This window comes from Dryas octopetala, chromosome 3 (genome assembly GCF_963921425.1).
Source record: "Dryas octopetala chromosome 3, drDryOcto1.1, whole genome shotgun sequence".
NCBI classification, from domain to species: Eukaryota; Viridiplantae; Streptophyta; class Magnoliopsida; order Rosales; family Rosaceae; genus Dryas; species Dryas octopetala.
In genome coordinates, this window is record NC_141368.1 from 13,918,558 (window position 1) to 13,939,624 (window position 21,067).

Sequence of the window (21,067 nt, forward strand, 5' to 3'; positions counted from 1 at the left end):
ATCATTATGCAAATTGAGTTAAGCTAATTTGATACAAAATGTACAATGAAATAACCCTCAATTGCAACGTACTGCCATTTTTATGGCTACTATTTACTTTTGATGCTTGCTATTTAATTTTGCTTCTGATGGCTTTGGATTACATATGTTGCTAAGTAGCTACACATTATGTATGCCGTCACATTATGCTGCTAAATAATAGATGAAGTTAGTATGTACACAAAATGATAAAAATTCACCTAATTGCACAATTCACTATTTACTAAACCTTGAAACAAAATTAACTTAGTTTAAGTACCTAATTAAACAAAGTTCTCCAAAATCAATAAAAGTTTTCTAATCGGACAAAATTTAAGTGCACCATTACTGAAATTACAACAAAATGAAACCAAATAATTTGCATAAAATGATGGACAATATATGGGTCAACTATATCCAAATACCCTGAAATTTAATCCAATAATATCCAAATTTGAAACAACAAATTGTGCCAAAATGTCTGCTCCAAACTAAAAGTACTTCCCCAAATTGTACCAAAATGCCTGCAAAGAAGATTCATCTACACCAAAAACAGTATCTTCCATTTAACATATATCCAAAATGTCAACTTCCACCAAGTTTCTATTCAAAAATCTTTAAACTGCTGCACATATATCCAAACTATCAAATCAGAATTAGTAAACCCCATTCATTATGATGGTTGTGTTGTAGGTGGTGGATCAAAGGAGATGGAGATTTGGGAAGAGCTAATTTCCTGGGAAGCACTTGTTGCTTGTGAAGCCCTTGTATCCTAAGAAGTCCTTGTTGCCTACATAAAATGAGAGAAAGACATTGTAAATGCATTGGTGACTGGTTTATGTCAAACACAAAGGCAAGTTAATGGTAATACCTTTAATCTTTTGTTCTTCCTCTCTCTTGTAGGAACAGACGTGCTTGGTGCAGGCCTTTCTCTAGGGGGCCTGTGCCTATGACATGTCCTTGCATTGTGCCCGGTATTATTGCAATGGCTACACTTTACGGTAACTTGCTCCTGCCTCCCTAGATTTGTGAGGTCACTTAAGTTTGATGTCTGCTCATTTGCAGATTTTTTTTCCTCTTCATTCGTGGCCTTCCTGGCTGCCTATTGTATTGTGGGGGAGATATTTTAACATTGTTAGTTACTTCCCACAATCCTGACCCATTCACAGGGTTGATCAAACACTGGTACGCCTCTAAGTATCTAGCCTTAGTATAGAAAGGGTCCAAATAGTCTTATGGTTTCAATAGCATAAACTTCATTGCTGCCACTGCATGGATGCATGGGATACCAGTTAAATCAAATCTTCTACATGAGCAAGCATGTGCTTTCAAGTCAACAATGTATTGAAAAGTTCCTCCAGCCCCCACTTGGTACCTATCGCCTCCATTCCAAGTGGCCACACATGATGAGCTGCCAACCTTGTTATCCTCTACCTTCTTTTTTATTTTTGGGCAGATACCCCCCACATAATTCATCATTTTGTCCCTTCTAACCTGGATCCTTTTCATTAACATTGTCCTAATCATTTCAAGCATGGTTAGTATTGGTTTGCTCCTAGCCTTCAAAATCACAGAATTGAAGCTTTCAAAGAGATTGTTTAAAAGCATGTCACACTTGGAAAAGGTGCTGAAATGTGACCTGCTCCAATGCTCAGCTGGTCTTGCCATCAACCAATTGTATGCACCATCATCCAGTTTTTTTACATCATCCATTGCCTTCTTGAAGAATATCGGTGTAGTAGCCCTTGCACAATTCCACAGTGCATCCTTCAACGCCTTACCTTTGTACAATGCATTGAAATTTGTGTACAGATGCCTGACACAAAAACGATGATGAGCGTTGGGCAAAACATCTTGTAGTGCTGGTATTAACCCCTTTTGTTGGTCAGAAATAAATGTCCAACCATTTGTATTGACAATCCCAATATCATATGCCAGCAAGTCCAAAAACCAACTCCAAGAGTCCTTATTTTCTATCTCAACATATGCATAAGCTATGACCCATGTTTCTTCATTCCCATCTACCCCAATTGCTGAAAGGAGTTGACCACCAAATGACCCCTTCAGATGGCAGCCATCTAGTCCAACTAAAGGTCTGCAACCTCTTATGAAGCCCTCCTTGCAGGCACCTAAACACATGTATAACCTTAGAAACTTGCCTTCATCCAATATAATCTTGCACGTGTTGCCAAGGTTTGTTCTTTTTATCTCTTCACAGTAATCCTTTAGTCTTCTATATTGCTCAGCATGGGATCCTTCAATTATTTTTTTGGCATGTTGCAATGCTTTGTAACCTTTTATCTTTGATACCTTCACATTCCACTCAGATTCAACTGTCTGTATGAATGAGTCCACAAGCCATGTAGGATTTTGCTTGATCCTCTCAATATATTTCACTGTTATCCATCTACAAAAAACATTATTGTTATCATGCATTCTCCCACATACATGATGTTTGTATAATTTTTTGATCTGCAAGCTAGAATGATTATACATCTTCCCAACCCTCATTTTCTAAGGGCAACCCTCTATACACTTAACATGCAGTTTAAATAATTCATTTCTAGTGAATCGTATTTTCGCAAAACCATTTTTAATTGAGTACTCTCTGACAGCAACTCTGAACACTTTTGCATCTTTGAGTATGAGTCCAATAACAAACTGTGGGTCTGCCATATCAGTTGCAGGGTTGAACTCGGGGTATCTTCTATGTTGAACATCCTCATCATCTGACCCATGTACAGACTCAAGCTCCTCAGTGTTGTAACCCTTCTCCACATCATCTAGAACCTCCAAATTTAAATCTTCCAATATCCTTGAACTTGAAGGAATATCTTTAGTAGTTCCTCCCTGAGTGGTCCTCGCATTCCCCTCCCCTTCCCTTGCATTATCATCAATTTCACATTGCTCATCCACAAACCTTCTAAAAGTGGGATGATCATCATCTAGACCATAATCCTCATCAAAAAAATTTGCTACTTCATTTGGGGCTGCTTCACCGATTACATATGTTTGAGGGGCTTGCTCACCACTAATTGCCACTGTTTGGTCACATATAGCATCACCAGCTGCCACTGTTTGGTCACCTTGCTCACCACCAGTTACCTTATCAACATATGACTTATGTCTTAATAAATTCTCGTCTGGGGTTAAGTGCTCAAAGTATAGGTTTATAATTGAACAGTCTTTCCCCAAAAAATTACTCATGTGCACCACATCTTTATCACACTCCAGACACTTCAGCCCATTTTCAAACTCAACCCTAGGAATCTTGTAGTGGTACAAGATAACTGACCCCCCATAACCCAACTTCTCAGCCATGTCATCAATGTCTGTTAATAACATCAGGTCTTTATCACAGTTGTCAACCCATGTTATATTACCTCCTTTATAATCTGTGTCTATCAATTCTCCAGCATGGTATAATTGAATAGAGAATCTTTCAGGAATGTCTATACACAGAAAAAACAAAAAACTAAAGTTAGGAACATTTGAAAGTTTAAAGTAGTGCACTGTACACACACATGCACTTTAATCACACACACATTCACTTTAATTAATCACACACACATTTACTTTAATTAATCACATTAATTAACACTGTACACACACATTCACTTTAATCACACACACACATGCACGTTAATGTTGCCACAATCATATTCAACAACCCTTTTTTAAAGTCTTTATCAGGAGACAAAAAAGACCACAAGATGGTGGTGAATGCAACACTACTGTTTTTAATCCTAGGCAAGACTTGAAACACAAATTAACCATATTTGAATGGTTACATAAATTAACCACACACAATTTATTCTATAGCCTTTTTTGTTTTGTTTTTTCTCAAGGGACAAGTAGGACCGCAAGACAGTAGTGAATGCAACAACATTCTTGGACCACCAACCAGTCAACACCCAATTTATTAATCCAACAACAAACAGCCAAGCATTTGACATTAAAAATTACACAACCAACATGAAAATACCCAAATACCCAGACACATGAGATGCATAAAACCCAGCACCGAGAATACCCATTACCAAACAAGCAACACAGACCACAAAGAAAGTCCATTAAACCTATTAAAAAAAAAAAATCCATTTCGTGCTTTGAAATCGTAGAAAAATGATTTGCTTACCATATATAACAATTTTGTTGTCATCTGTTGCTCGAAAAGCCCAACCCATGATGCACGACAATCAATTTCGTTCTAGGGTTTTGAATCGTCGATCGTGGGATTGAATTTGGGGTTTTTGGATTATGGGTTTTAGGGAATCAGGGATCCATGGTTTTGGGGGAAAAGAAGAAGGTCCAGGCGCGATTTGGTGGGGAAGAAGGAGGAAGTCCAAATGTGATTTGGTGGGGAAGAAGAAGAAGGTCCAACGAGATTTGGTGGGGAAGGTCGTGCGATTTGTGTTTAATTAATTCTCTTTCTTTTTTCTTTGTCTGTTTAATAATTATTTATTTTCTGTTTAGTTATTTAGTTGTTTTTAAACTACTGATGTGTAAAGATTTTTGGAGGGCTAAAGGCAGGTAAGGGCTGACATGGCAATTTTAGAAGAGAACTGTGACGATACATTAGCGCCATGCGTGGGCGACAAGAGTGCCACGTCAGCAGATAACGCCCTTATTGACAAAAAAACTAACGGAGGTACTATTTTGACACAAAATGAAAGTTAAGATACTTTTTTGTAAGTTTTCAAAGTTGGGGTACTAACTTCAAACAACATATAATGTTGAGGTACTAAATTGTAATTTGCTCTAGAAAATATCATGAGGGTTTACTAGTACCTTTTCGAGAAAATATTTTTGTCTAGGAACTTCAATTTGTACCCTAAAACCTGTTACTATATCCAAAATTATTTGTTTGTAATCTCTAAAACTCAATATCACCCTTTCTACAACATTAAAAAATATATATATATATATATATATATCAGATATGCAAAAACACCAAGTGTCCGGCAAGGTTGTAGCCTACCCTTATTCTTCAGCAAGATTTACACAAAGTAAAAAAAACTTTAAAATAATAAAAAGTAGGGTCTATTAGATTGTAGGGTCCGACAACTAAATTTGTTGGTGTAAAAGACAATCAGCCAAGTAAGTTGAGCTAAAAGCTAAAATTCAAATAAGGCTATGATTAATGGGTGAGAGTGAGAGTTAGTCTTAACTATCAGTAGTTGATTAATGGGCCGGAGGTTGAGAGTTAGACTAACAGAGGGTAATATTTGAGATTGATTTATGCAAAACTTGAAAGTGAGAGTTTGAGTGAGAGTGGGGTCCACCGAATAATATCACATGCAGATGGGGATGGCTGAGAGAAAGTGGGGTGGTGAAATTCCTTCCCAACCCTTCTGTCATAAATTTATTATTGTTTTATTGTGTTGGTATTAAATTAAATGCAAGGGGTAGATTTGGAAAAATGAGGAGATGTGAAAAGCAGCCAACAAGTGACTAGCCCATGTGACAGAAGCTGATTGACGCACCATGAGAACGCGTGCGTGACACGGACGGTCAAGATCTATGCACTGTTGCGGATCAACGGTCCAGATCTTTGGACTGTTTTTTTTTTTTTTGAAAATAGCCCTTACACGTGGCGCATATCTGACCATCTAAATTAATTACCTTTGGTGATTAACGACTGCAAATAAATGACTGTTATAATTATGATTACAAAATATATAAAAAATTCAAAAAAAATTCAAAAAAAATTCAGAATAATTTAATAAAATTTCCAACAGCTATTTCATCACCTGTCCTATAAATTGAGCATTCATATCTCATTTTTTTCACACATCTATCTATCATTTTCACTCACCCATATTGTAGAAAAATTTTCTTTGCAATTTCAATCATGGTAAAGGTCCCAATTGGTCTAATGGTGAAGAGGTAGCTCTAATTGAAGCTTGGATGAAGCTTTCTGAAGATTGTGTTATCGGCTCCCATCAAAGAAATGCCGGTTTTGTACAACCGTTAGGCCTTCCACAATGGGGATATCCAAATTTTGTTACCCAAAACCCATTTTGGGTCACAAATAGTGTTGTTACCCATTTCTCACAGTAATGGTGCTGTGACCCATTTTGGGTAATAGTATCTTACACATATTTAAAATATGGCTAATATTGATTAAGTGATATTTAATTTATAATTTAAAACTCAAATAATTATAAAAATTATACCATTGGTCTTATTTTAATGAGATCTTTAAAATAAGGTCAATATTGAATATATTTAAAATAAGGAAATTTCATAAATTAGACAACATAAGCCATACAACATTGGAACTTCAACAACCATAAACAACAAGAGCAACACGATAATTTAAAGAAAAAACAACAACAACAACTGCATTCAACATAACAGAAAATGAAGCGAAGTTCTTATTCGGAGTCCGATGACGAAGAATTGACACCCACGTAATTATACCAATCTGAGATCTTCTGTTCGGTTCCACACTCGTCACATGCTTGAACGGGAGGGTTTTTCCCACAAGTGCATGGCACGGGTGGTTTAGGCTCTGGTAGGTGGTTTAACCATTGGTGGTGAAGATTTGGGTGATTGACCAAATCCTTGAGCTCCAATCTCATGCAAAATTCACACAAAGGGACCAAAATAACATCCGAACACTTGCAGAACCTCCAGTCTGGTTCTTTTGCACGCTTCATCATTAAACAATAATCGCACAATGGAGCAGCACAATTAGGGAGGCACTTACACAAGCTTTGATCGCACTTTTGTTTGGAGCTCTCACCGGCGCCTTACTTGGAGCTCTCACCGACGCCTTGCTTAGAGCTCTCATCGACACCTTGCTCAGAGAAGGAAGCCATTTCTAAACGATAGTTATGTGGATGTGTTGGCCTACTAGTTAAACCTTGGTATTTATAGGGGAAAAAAACATGATAACTTGCCCATTGGATTCCCTAATGGATTCACAGATACTCGAATCTCACATGTGAAGCAACAATGTTGTGCATGGGATGAAGTGTGAAGTAAGTGTATGGTCTTGTCATTGGTTGAGTGAATTATTTTGCAAGCATGTGATGGTTGTGTCATGTCAAGTCAGCTAAGGGAAATAAATGTCTTTATTTCATTTCACAAACTGCAATTGACAAATACAAACACACTTAAACGGCAAACACAAAGACAAGAAACAAACTTCGAAAATAAACAACGAAGATTAACCTAACATACGAAGATAAACCTAACATACGATAATGAGAACAACATTGATGAACCATGATTCTGATCTCAATGTGTTGGTGCAAGTGGTTGGTTCCCTTCTCGGATCCAATGTATTAGTTATTTTAGTGTGATTTTCTTCATATGTTTGTCGTCGTTCGTTTTAAGTTTATGTACTTGTTCCAGTTTTTAGTTATTTTAGTATGATTTCCTTTATATGTTTGTCGTCGTTCGTATTATAAAATACAATAAATTGTGTTGTGTTTACCATTTTTTTACATTTTAAACTTTAAAAAATATCAAACAACTTGAAATATATAATTTATAATTTGGGCCATAAAATTATAAATCCAAATATATTCAATATTGACCTTATATTAAAGATCTCTTTAAAATAAAACCAATGATATAATTTTTATAAATATTTAAGTTATAAATTATAAATTAACCATCACTTAATCTAAATTAGGCTTAATTTAATTAGTTACAACTGTAATACTCTCAGCACCACTGCAGCTTCAGCACATATTACTATCACTCTCAGATCACAAAATCACTTTTCAGACCATAAAATCACTTTTCAGGCCATGTATTACACTTACTCTCACTCTCACCACTGTGGATAGCCTAAGAGCTAACCTAGTACATTTAGAAAAAAAAAAAATTAGTGAATCTGTAAAAATACAACAAGTACATTTACAATAATCAATGCATTTCCCCAAAAATGCCAATACATCTGTAAAAAATACCAGAAACTATCATTTACACAAACTTATTGAGTTAAGATTTTTCACATTAAGTTTATTAGTAGTTTGGTACTAGAATATAATTTACTAATAAAAAGTAAATTATTTTTTCCTATTACACTACACTATAGTATGGCACATCCAAAGGGAAAATTAATTTCCTTAATTAAGGGAAAATTAATTTCCTTAATTAAGAGAAAATTAATTAAGGAAATTGAATGTTAGTAGACGGCAAACCAATTCTCATGGGCAAGAAAGTAACTTTGGAAAATAGATTACTGACCATTGGATTTAAGCCAAAATAATCTTAGCCATTCGAACTAGAAAATAAATTTTATGATTCAAAAAATGTTCTGTTTTATTATATAAATGGTTACTATACATATAAAAGTTGAGGTTAATATATCTATAAAATCAACCAAAGAATTCAACAACGATGCGAGAGAGAGAGAAAGGAGAAGATTGGCCCAAGATTGCTCACATCCCTCACATACTGATTGATTTGAACCGCATATGATGTATGATGTCTTCATGGCCTCAGTTCTTGTAAGAGTACTGCTATTTGCACACCCCTAAATTTCTTTTTGCACACCCTTTCCTCACTTTTTCTCACTTCACACCTCCACACTCTTTCCACAATTAACATTTCTCATATACACACCCCTCCCAATTACCAAAATATCCCAACTTATACACACCCCTCCCAAAACCCAGACAACACACACCCCACCCCGACACCTCCCTCAGCCACCCCCACCGCCGGCAAGGTCGCCGGCGGCTCAACCCTTCCCTTCTCTCTCTCCCCCTCTCCTTTCCTTTTTCTCCTTCCATTTCTCTTCTTCCCTCTGCCATCCCCCTCCCCTCCCCCTGCTGCACCCCACAACCCACCCCCACAGACCACAAACTTCCATACACAGCCCACCCCCCACCCAACTTGCACACATGCATGCAGAGCCGCCAAGACCACGCCGACCACCCAACCTACACAGCTCGCCGAAGAAGAAAACCAAAAAAAAAAAAAAATTGGAGCGGGTTCAGTGGACCAGTGCCGAACCCGGTGGTTTCGTTCGGTAGGTACCCACCGAACAATCCTATTCTATTCGGCGGGTACCTGTCGAACGAAACCACCTGATTCGACATTGGTCCGCCGAACCCGCTCCAATTTTTTTTTTTTTTGGTTGTCTGCTTGGGTGAGAGGAGAGAGAGAGAGAGAGAGAGAGAGAGAGAGAGAGAGAGAGAGAATGTGGTGGTGGCTGTTTGTAGGTGGTGCATGCGGGGAGGTGGGGGAGAAGAGGAGGGGAGGGCTCGGGGGGATGTGGTTGGGGTGGGAGGAAGAAGAAGAAGAGAAAGGGTGGAGGGTGGGGCGTGGGCTTCCACGGTGAAGAAGAAAAAAAAAAGATGGAGATGGGAAGATGGGGTGTGTACGGGGGAGGGGGGGAGATGGGGATGGGGGTGTGTGGGTGTGTGGGTGAGGGGAGGGCCAAATGGTCTTTTCCCTTGAGTTTTTTTTTTTTTTTTTTTTTTTTTTTTTTTTTTTTTTTCAGAAAGGGTGTGCAAAAAGAAATTTAAGGGTGTGCAAATAGCAGCCCTCTTCTTGTAATTGTAATTATCCAATTCCCTCTCAGGTACTTTTATGCAAACTCTGCTTCTTTGCCATTGCATTTCGTAATTTATCTATAACTCTATAGGATTTTTGCATGCCATTTTAGAGCTTGGATTAATCAGACTTCCTTTTCCCTAGTTACTGTGTTCTGTACTTCTGTTCATTATTACAAGATCCTCAAAAATATATGTATTGGGCTTTTAGATTAATAATTAGTCCTTCCTAATGTTTGGCTGTAGATTATATGTATACAATGTGGGAACTAACCGAATACTAAAACCAACAATTGAGTACAGAGCTGAAGATTACTTATTTACTATAATATATGGGTACTAACCTTGCATCTACTTTCCATTTGCATGTGCCAGCCTGCGCAATCTCTTCTTAAAGCTTCAGGATAACGTAGTAGTACTACAGTTTTCAGGTCTTCTATTGCTGGTGTGGTGTGAGCTCTGGAAGTTGCAGCTATATAGATGCTGCTATGCACTAATGGTGCATTACTTAACTCCATAGTTTTCAATTTTTGTATATATTCTGAAACTGAAGAATGAAACCTTATTGTAATTTAGGTCTTGAATTGTACTTAGAAAAGCTGGCTAATGTATCCTCTTCATGCTCTATTCTTTGCATGCAGTATCTCAGTTACGAATTTTTTTTGGCGGCTATCAACTCGCAAACCCCTTTAGGATGCCTTGTAGAGCCACGAGAAGTGTCTTACTTGGCTGCATTTCTGTGCTTCCCTGCAGCCTCTTACGTAACTAGCCGGGCAAACTTTTTGGATTGATGGAGGGATGACTGCCAAAGGCTTCAACTTCTGAGGAGATGACTTAGAAGCAGCACAAAGGGCAGTTCCCACTTTGTTGTAGGCACATGATTTCTTTGTTTTTTATTTGAATTCCTTGTTAATCGATTCTGTAAAAAATATTTGCTTCAATTTTGTCCTCTGAATTGACATCCCCTTTAGAATTGAAATGCTTGCTCTAGAGATCGACTTCTCTTTGGAATTGAAGTTTTTAACGTTCATTTCACTTGTCCTGTTGCAACTTTGCTTTTCTGATTTGGGGGTACCTTTGGATTTTACCAGAATCCTTGTAAGTCAATATATGCAAGTCCAGTTTGTACCGAAGAAAAATATATGCAAGTCCATTTTGTGCCCAAAAAGAATATATGCAAGTCCAGTAATTATTTTTGCTTTAAAAAAAAAATTAATATAGTATGAATGTGATATACATAATTCTTCTATAATCAACAGGGCAACAGTTGAAGCATATATTATGGACAGCTTTAATTACAATTTGTGAACCATGATTAGCCACAACCCTCTTGAACACTTTTTTTTGTAGGCCTCAAAAGGCTCAAGAGGAGAAAAGCTACGTAATAAGGCATTGCTTAAGTACTTAAAAATTGTTGTAAAAGTATGTGAAAATTAGGGTTTGTGGAAGAGAGGAGGCAGAGAGAAATATGATCAGTCTGTTTCATTCATGTTATAAATATCCTTATATAGAAGTAGGGTTTACTAGGTTTTGAATATTTACTAGTATGCCCCTACAACTAATTACAGGAATAGCCACACACAATAATATATTTACAACACTCCCCCTTGGATATTCCATGTCATTAGTGTTGTCTCTGCTATGCGATTCTAAGTTGCCTCGTTAAAACCTTGCCAAGTAATAAAAACCCTGTGGGAACAAAAACAACCTTGGTCGAAGGAAAAAGAGTGCAACGCGCGTGAGTGTGGAGTAGTCGCATCAGAACCTCGAAAGTAGGTGAAGTCATATCTTCTGGATTATAAGCAGATAGTATGTCAATGGGAGCGGGGTGCATTAGAGTTGCTACACCAAAACCTTGCCCGGTAAACCCAATGGGAAAAACCTGTGGTCGAAGGGAAAAGATGAGCAAATGCATATACATCAGATCAACACATCTTCAGGATGTAGTATGAGTAGGGTGACCATGCCAAGATGTGCCTCATTAAAACCTTGCCAGGTAACAAAACCCAGTGGGACAAAATAACCCTGGACGAAGGACAAAAGAGTACACGATGGTCAAGCGAGTATGCTTCGGGATACTCCCCCTGATGTCGACTCCCCCTGAAGACTACATACTAGATAAATTAGCCAATCTACGCGAACCAATACCTCGAACATGCATCAAGAACGTGGACTTTGGTAGTGACTTGGTGAAGAGGTTTGCATGGTTGTCATGAGATCGGATCTACTTGACTTCAATCATCTGATGCTCTTGTTGCTGTTGATCGAAGAAGAACTTCGGTACAATATGCTTGGTGTTGTCTCCTTTGATGAAATCTGTCTTCATCTGCTGGATGCAAGCGGCATTATCCTCATAGATAATCGTTGGTTCATCAGTGGTAGAATTCAGCCCACACGTAGTTCGAACATGCTTGGAAACTGCTCTTAGCCATATACATTCACGAACTGCTTCGTGAAGGGCTAGAATCTCAGCATGATTCGAAGAGGTAGCAACAAAGGTCTGTTTCGTAGACCTCCAAGATATTGTTGTATTCTCAATGGTAAAGACATAACCAGTTTGAGAACGCGCCTTATGCGGGTCTGATAGATACCCTGCGTCAGCATATCCAAAAGGCGGGCATCATTCCGAGGATCGAGGGGGTTCGATCCATTCCTTGATGCGTAGCTAGGGATAGAATAAGCCCATATCCGTCGTACCTTTAAGGTAGCGGAAAAAGTCTTTTATGCCATTCCAGTGGCGGCGTGTTGGAGCAGAGCTATATCTAGCTAACAAGTTCACAGCGAATGAGATGTCCGGTCTAGTACATTGAGCCAAGTACAATAATGCGCCTATTGCACTTAGATATGGGACTTCTGGTGCCAATATCTCTTCGTTATCATCTGCGGGATGAAACGGATCCTTCTTAGGATTTAGACTACGGACGATCATGGGCGTGCTAGAAGGCTTCGCTTTATCCTCATTAAAGCGCCTTAACATCTTCTGGATGTAATTCGATTGATGGACTAGAATTCCATCTGCACGGTGCTCGAGCTCCAGGCCGAGACAGAAATTCGTTCTCCCAAGATCTTTCATCTCGAATTCCAACTTCAGGTGTTTAGTTGTTTCCTTGATCTCTTCAGGAGTACCAATTGGATTCATGTCATCGACATAAACAACTACAATAGCAAAGCCGGAACTTGTTCTTAATAAACACGCAAGGGCATAGAACATTATTCACATATCTCATCCCGATCAAATACTCACTTAGACGGTTATACCACCTCCGTCCGGATTGTTTCAATCCATAAAGTGAACGTCTCAAACTAATGGAGAGCGTGTTCCGTGGTCTGGAACTATTTGCATCGGGTGTCTTAAGTCCTTCGGGAACTTTCATATATATCTCTGTATCAAGATCCCCATAGAGATAAGCAGTGACCACATCCATAAGCTGCATACTCAGTTTTTCGGAAACTACCAAACTGATTAGGTAGTGGAACGTTATGACGTCCATTACGGGGGAATACACTTCCTCGTAATCAATCCCAGGGCGTTGAGAAAATCCTTGCGCCACTAGACGAGCCTTGTATCTTACAATCTCGTTTTTCTCATTACGCTTCCTTACAAATACCCATTTAAATTCTACAGGTTTAACATGGGGAAGGTGTAGGAACGACAGGCCCAAACACCTTTCTCTTTGTCAAGGAATCTAATTCGACCTGGATTGCTTCTTTCCATTTTGGCCAGTCGTCTCGACATTGAAATTCATCAACGGAGTGAGGTTCGATGTCATCGCTAGTTATGATTTCGGTAGCTACCGCGAATACAAATATATCATCGATGATAATCTCGTTTCGATTCCAGAGCTCACTTAAGCATGCATAATTTATAGAGATCTCTATGTTCTCGGGAGTGGGTTCAGATGTTGGAGCGTCCCCCAACACCGTCTCTTCCAGGACGAACCCATAATCCGGAACTATGGTGAGATGGATCGGTTGAGATTGCGATGTCAAGAAGACTCGTTTGTGCCAAATTTATCCTCTTCCGGGGATAAGAGTCCTTCGAACCTAGTGGTCTACCTCGCTTCTGAGCAGGGACATAAGACTGGTTAGCCGCTATGGCCGTACCTCGTCCATCTGGGACGACACGTCCTCCTGGGACGACACGTCCTTTGGGGACGGATATCCTTGCAGGCACATTTGCAGCAGGTATATGTGATCTCGTCACTTTAGCTAGATCAGAGAATGCGTCTAGCATATTATGAGTTATACTCTGTAGATCTAGAATTCACCGCACTTCATTATCACATTTTGCGGTTCGGGGATCGAGATGAGACATAGTGGGGACATTCCACGTCAATTCACGTCGTTCTTCAGGAACGGTGACGTTCTTATCTCCCCCTAACGGCGGGAAGACTGTCTCATCAAAGTGACAATCCGCAAATCTAGCGGTAAAGAGATCGCCTGTCAAGGGCTCTAAAAAGCGTATAATGGATGGGGATTCATAATCGACATATATGCCCATCGTTCGTTGAGGACCCATTTTGGTACGTTGTAGCGGCGCAACTGGCACGTAAACTGCATACCCAAATACGCGTAAGTACGAAACGTCAGGTTCGTACCCAGTCACCAGCTGTAACGCGGAGTAAGGTTGGGTAGCAGTGGACCTTAACCGGACCAACATGGCTGCATGCAAGATTGCATAGCCCCACGCAGAAATTGGAAGCTTGGTGCGCATAACCAAGGTTCGTGCGATCATTTGTAATCTTTTAATGAACGCTTCTGCGAGACCATTCTGGGTGTGAACATGGGGAACTCGATGTTCAACATTAATCCCAAGGGACATGCAATAATCATCGAAAGTTTTTGATGTAAACTCTCCGGCATTATCAAATCTTCTGGACTTTATAGGATAATCCGTGTGGTGAGCCTTCTGGGCGAGAAGTTTAGCAAAAACAGCGTGTCTTGTGGACAATAGTGTAACATGTGATCACTTTGTCGATGCATCAACCAAAACCATAAAATATTTAAATGGTCCGCATGGTGGTTGGATAAGTCCACAAATATTCCCTTGTATCCTTTGCAAGAAAAGGATGGAGTCTTTACTAGTCTTTGCATATGATGGTCTAGTATTCAACTTTCTGAGCGAGCAAGTTTGGCATAATGTGTCACTAAACACAAGATCCTTATTAGTAAGGGGATGCCCGTGTGATGAATTGAGGATACGGCGCATCATACTTTGACCTGGGTATCCCAACCGGTCATGCCATAGAAAGAAACTGCTCGAATTGATTAACTTCTGGTTAACTATGTGATTGGCCTCAATCGATCTAATGGTGGTCATGTAAGACCGCTCGAGAAACATTTCGATTTCTCCAATGTACGCTTCTGGCCATACAAATTGGAGGTTATGCAAAGATATTCCACTCCATTTTCCTCAGTGGTTTCAACGTGATAACCGTTGGCTCGAATATCCTTATAACTCAACAACGTTCTTCTGGAACTTGGAGAATATAAGGCCTCATTAATGGTAATTCAGTACCATTGGACAACATAAAAATGAGCTTTGCCATGGCCCTCTATCAAGTTGGATTGGCCTGATATGGTTGTCACAGAGGTATAAGTAAGCAATAAGCTTGAAAAATACTTCCGATCTTGAAGTATGGTGTGCGTAGTAGCACTGTCTGCCAGACAACAAACTTCCTCACTAAACATGCTTATTCATAAATTTAATTCAATAGATCACATGTATGAAAATAACTTAATTGAATTAAATAATATTCGAGCATAACCAAATTTCCAAAACAAATAATCCAAATCATAAATCACCAAAATAATCCGAATAAGAAAAACATTATTCAGAAAATAAATACGGCACAAGCGCCGATCATATCCATGTCATCGAGTTTCTAGTCCTCGAAGTGTCCAGTAGCAGTCTGGAAATCAGTGACCTCTAAGGTGGTATCCATAGGAAATGATCCCTCAACGAGATTGGTCTCTCGAGTTCCGCGACTGGCGTGATACTCATTTACAGCTTGCGCTGATGCACGGCAGGTGCGGGACCAGTGATCAGTTCCTCCACATCGGTAACAGAGATCATTCTGATTCTGATTCAAGTGGCGACGGGCCGAACCAGTGTTCCTCTCATTTCGAGTTCTTAAGGCCGAGGGACCGTGGTTCCTACCACGTGGGCCATGGCCACGTTGGCCTCGGTCATATGGGTCATTCCTCTGAGAACCTTTCATTCCATATCTCGGGCGGTCAGACTTTGTGCCCTTTCCATGACCTCGGTATCCTCTTTCGCGGTTTGAATCGCGATAAACAACAGTGTTTGCTTCAGGCAATGGTGCTGCTTTAGTACCGACAGGTCGGGCTTGATCATTTCTCATTAATAAGTTGTTGTTCTTTTCAGCGAGCAACAGAGTGGTGATCAATGCCGAGAACTTGGTAAAATTCCTCTCCCTGTATTGTTGCTGCAGGACTAAACAGGAGGCAGGGAAGGTGGAGAAAGTCTTCTCCAATAGGTCAGCTTCAGTGAGCTCCTCCCCACAAAATTTGAGGAGCGACCGGATCTGGCAGATCTCCGAATTTTACTCATTCACGGATTTGAATCCTGGAAACGAATGTTCTGCCAATCATGTCTTGCTTCAGGCAAGAAAATGGTCTTTTGATGGTCAAACCGCTCTTCCAGAGCAACCCAAAGAGCTCGTGGATCCTCTTCAGCGAGGTACTCAACTTGAAGTGCTTCCTCCATATGCTTCCTAATGAAGATCATGGCACTTGCCTTAAGAGATTCTGCGACAACATTGTCTGCATTGATTGTCGATCTCATTTTCTTGGCAGTCAAATGAAGCTTAACATCTTGAGTCCACTTTAGATAGTTTCTTCCGGAAACTTCCAAAGCGACGAAATCAAGCTTGTTGAGATTTGACATTCTTTGGTTGAAAGGAACAAATAATTATGATTAGTGCTTCGGGCAATAACATCGATAAGCAATAAATAAGAACTTCAAGTTCTATAACATGGTATAGACATGTAAAATCTACTGGTTTTATCATGTATGGTGAATTTATGAAGGAAACTTCAGGTCCCTTATATGGCATTATTGAAGCTACAGGTTCAATATTTATGTATGAACTACTGGTTCATTAATTACCTGCAATTTCTACACATATATTCCAGTGCAAAAATTTAAACAAGTAAAATATTCATATACCCAAGTAGAACAGAAAAATATCACAAAATTATTTGAATAAAAGTTTCTAGCATTTATGGTATATATATTAAATGGTTTGCATACTAACAATAAACTATCAGCAGCACAGTGGTTAAGGTGCACTCTTGGTACCCAAGAGGTCCTGGGTTCAAACCCCAGGCATGACAAGAATTAACATCTCCTTTTTACAAAGTTTCAGGAGGCTCGCCATGTGTCAACGTGGGAGTGGCAGCGACGTGGCGCTGACGTGGCGCCTGCATGGCGCTGATGTGGCAGCGACGTGGCACTGACGTGGCAGCGGCTTGGCTGCCTGCGTGGCGGACACGTGGCAGCTGACGTGGCGGGCCTGGGCTGCCTGCGTGGCAGACACGTGGCAGCTGATGTGGCGGGCCTGGGCTGCCTGCGTGGCGTCCACGTGGCAGCGGCTGCAAGGTGGGCCTGCTGGGCTGCCAGTGTGGCGGTGACGTGGCACCTGCGTGGCGGGCCTACTGGGCTGCCAGAATGGGAGTGACGTGGCGCCTGCGTGGCGGGCCTACTGGGCTGCCAGCGTGGGAGTGGGCCTGCGAGGTGTTGCTAGGCCGCTGCAAGGTTGGCTGCACGGGCCTGCTGGGCTGGCGCCTTGGGCCTGGGCTGCATGGGCCTGCTATGCTGGCGCCTTGGTCCAGGCTGCTGGCTTGGTGGGCTGCCTGCTGGGCAGCAAGGCTGCTGCGGGCTGCTGCTGCTGGCAGCGAAGCGAAGCGAGAGGCTGCTGGCAGCGAAGCGAAGCGAGGGGCTGCTGGCAGCAAGGCTGGGCGCTGCTGCTGGTTGCTGGCAGCAAGGCTGGGCGCTGCTGCTGGCTGCTGGCAGCGAAGCTTGCCCTGTTGCTGGCAGGGTGCAGCGAGAGGCTGCTGCAAGGCGCTGGCAACGCGCAAGGCAGCGGGGCTGCTGCAGGCAGCGGGGCTTGGAAGCGCGGGGCTACTGCTCGGGGTGGTTTCCCGATCACCCAAAAATTCTTCCTCTTTTTATTTTAATCATTCAATCCAAGAAAGCATGTATAAAATATATAAACCCAAATAAATGAATCACATAAATCTAGGGTTCATGCTTCATGAGGATTTTTCAATCAATCAAGGTTAAATAACCATGAACATAAAATTATTTTATAAAACCTACTTGGTTGAAGAACAAATTGAAGGATGATCCTCTTTCGTTTATCGATCCACAATCCACAATCCAAAGAGCTTCTCGTGCTTGATTGATTGAAGAACGGATTGAATGATGATCCTCTTTTGTTTGGCGATCCACAATCCAAAGAGCTTTTCGTGCTGATAACGTGTTGTAAAAGTATGTGAAAATTAGGGTTTGTGGAAGAGAGGAGGCAGAGAGAAATATGATCAGTCTGTTTCATTCATGTTATAAATATCCTTATATAGAAGTAGGGTTTACTAGGTTTTGAATATTTACTAGTATGCCCCTACAACTAATTACAGGAATAGCCACACACAATAATATATTTACAACAAAAATCAGATACTCTAGGCAGTATTTTCTAATTTTACATTAATTTCTGCATCAGTAAGAGTTTGGTATATAATAAGAGCATGCAGGGAGAAGAAACATATATACCTGTTATCTTCTATTGCAAGATTCAAGCATGAAAAAGTTAGAAAGATATATAGACTAGTTATAAGTTTATCTAAGGAATCTCTTGTGGAGTTCAGTCGTCATCTACTTTTTAGGTCTCAATGGTCATCCCTACAAAAAAATTAAAATCAAAATAACCAATACAAGAAACCATATAAGTGTGAATTAGCAATTAAAAGGCAGTCCCTTATTCCCCTTCTATCATGCAATGTATATCCAAGTCTTTTGAACCCTTCTTATAGATAGAAAAGAATTGATTTGAAATCAAACTTGTGCGGATCAATTGAAAAATCCATTAATGTGTTTTGGCCAATACAAGCAAAACATCACAACGCATGAAAAGCGACAAACAGACAGACCAAAACCAAAGTCCAACCACACACCCAGACCGAATCAGAACCCTTTCAATAAGAGATTTGAACTCTCTCCTTCCAAAATTTTTTCTTTTTACTTTCTAGTTGATTTTTCTTACAATACAAGAAATTCGTAAATATCAAAAACAAGAGAAATGCATAATCCCACAAGGAGAAACCTATACATATAATAAGTGTATACAATTACAACTTCCCTCAACACATTCATTCTCTTCTGGTACTAATCACATGACAAGTTATTGTTAGAGAGGTGTTTTATGCGCTCTCGCGTACTAATCATGTGTCAAGTTATTGTTAGAGAGACGACGTACAATCCATTGTGTGTAAGAATTTTCTTCAATGGTGATTTGGTAAGTGCCTAGTTTATTCCTTTAATCTCTTAGCAAGAATCAATTTATTCCTTTAATCTCTTTGTAAGATTCAATTTATTCCTTTATTCTCTTTGCAAGATTCAATCTACTCCTTCAATCTCTTCGCAAGATTCCATTTATTCCTTTAATCTCTTTTCAAGATTCAAAGTAAAAAAAAACCAAGTATACAAGCCTATCAGAGTTGGCCAAAAAGTATCGCCAAACTATTTGTTTCCTTGATTTGTTGATTTCCATTTGGCAAGAATAAATGATAAAATAAACACCCTCTCCCCCAACAAGGATCTTTTTTGACACCATTTTGGGTTCTGATTTCGCATCCCCTAGCATTTTTCTGTTACCATGCTGACTCCTATAGCTCATCCTTCTCAATTTAAAAGATGACATGCACCAGTTTCACCAGCTCTATTGCAAAGCACTATCAGTATTAAAGTTATTGCCTTCTGTTCCCGTTTAGCTCTCTTTTTAATGGCACATAATAAGATAAGTAGATTACTAGTAGAACACAGGGTTCTTGGATACATAGAGCTAATTGATCAGGAAGAATTTACGGTTTCCCCTTCATAACCAGATCATCTTTTTTTTTTTTTTTATAATTTTTTGGTCGAACCAGACCGTCTTATTTATGCCAACCACAAATTTATTAGAAGGAAATCATCTCCTTGTGATTGTGTTGTGTGATTTAGAACACTAGCTCCAAAGAAGTGACACATAAGAATGTACTTTGTGTAGAACAGAAAATGATAGTTGGGAAAACATTCCAAACAAGTCTCCCTGTCATTAGAAGGCACAGAAACAGCCCAACATAAATGTATGAGACATAATTTATTTTCCTTTTATTTTTCTCTTCACGAGTTCACAGGTTATGTGTTCCAGTACAAACCTCATGGAGGGAAATGAATAAACAAAAGTAAAATCATAACTTAGTTTTGAGTCATAAAAAACAACTACAAGACAAATGAATTGTGATGAAAGGCAAGAATACCTGTATACATTTTATAAGGTCAGGATGCAAATTCATATATCAAAAGCAAGAATAAGGACAAGAAAGAAAAGAGAAGAGGGTCAATCTTGACATTGGAAACATCAGAGATATAAATTACAAAGTTGAAGTAATAAATATACAAGGAAGGTATGAATTAAGTTAATATATTTGTTGCCCTAACAGCAGGGAGCTACTCTCCTACTTGGAATTCATGTGCTCAAGCCTCTTTCTTATTTTCTTTCAAGTTAATAACATCTCAGATATCATTTGTTTTCAAATCCCTATATCTGATAAACTATGTCTTAACTTGTGAATCTGCAGATTAGGGAGCAATTCACCCCCACTTTCCATGGATTATGTATTTTTATTAGACCATGCATATATAATAGAGATGCAACTGCCAAACGTGTTTTAAAGTAGCAAGCTAACAAATTAATTAAGAATAAGAAGAAGAAACCAAAATCAACTTTACTAATTTAAGAAAGTCTCATATAAAGAGTAAGTACAGCTTACTGCCGTTTGGTGTTCCCAAACAATGACTCTCACTTGAAGTGAAAGAAGAATTTGAGACTCCATATCTTTCTGGGTTTTTTGGGATGTACTATTCAACAATGGCTTGACTCTATAGCCAGCCTTGTTTCTCTGCTCTGCTTTTAAAGTTTGGTTATAATCCAATTATTTCTAAAGGAAACTATGGCCTATTTGGATTGAAGATATCAGAAGTGGGCAGGACATTATCACATGGAGTTTCCTTACCAAGAAAAGGTAATACATAACCTGGTAAGATCATAAAAGGCTCCATTAAAGTTTAAGATTTTTCATGGTGATTATTATAATCAAAGATATCAACTATATAGTTTAGACAAATCAGGGTGTATATCAAAATCCTCAGTTGCAAATATCTTAGATTTTGTAGCCCATTCCTACAAGGTAATGAAACTCAAGAATGCCAGGCCTATACTATCTTGATAAAGATGGGGGATGTG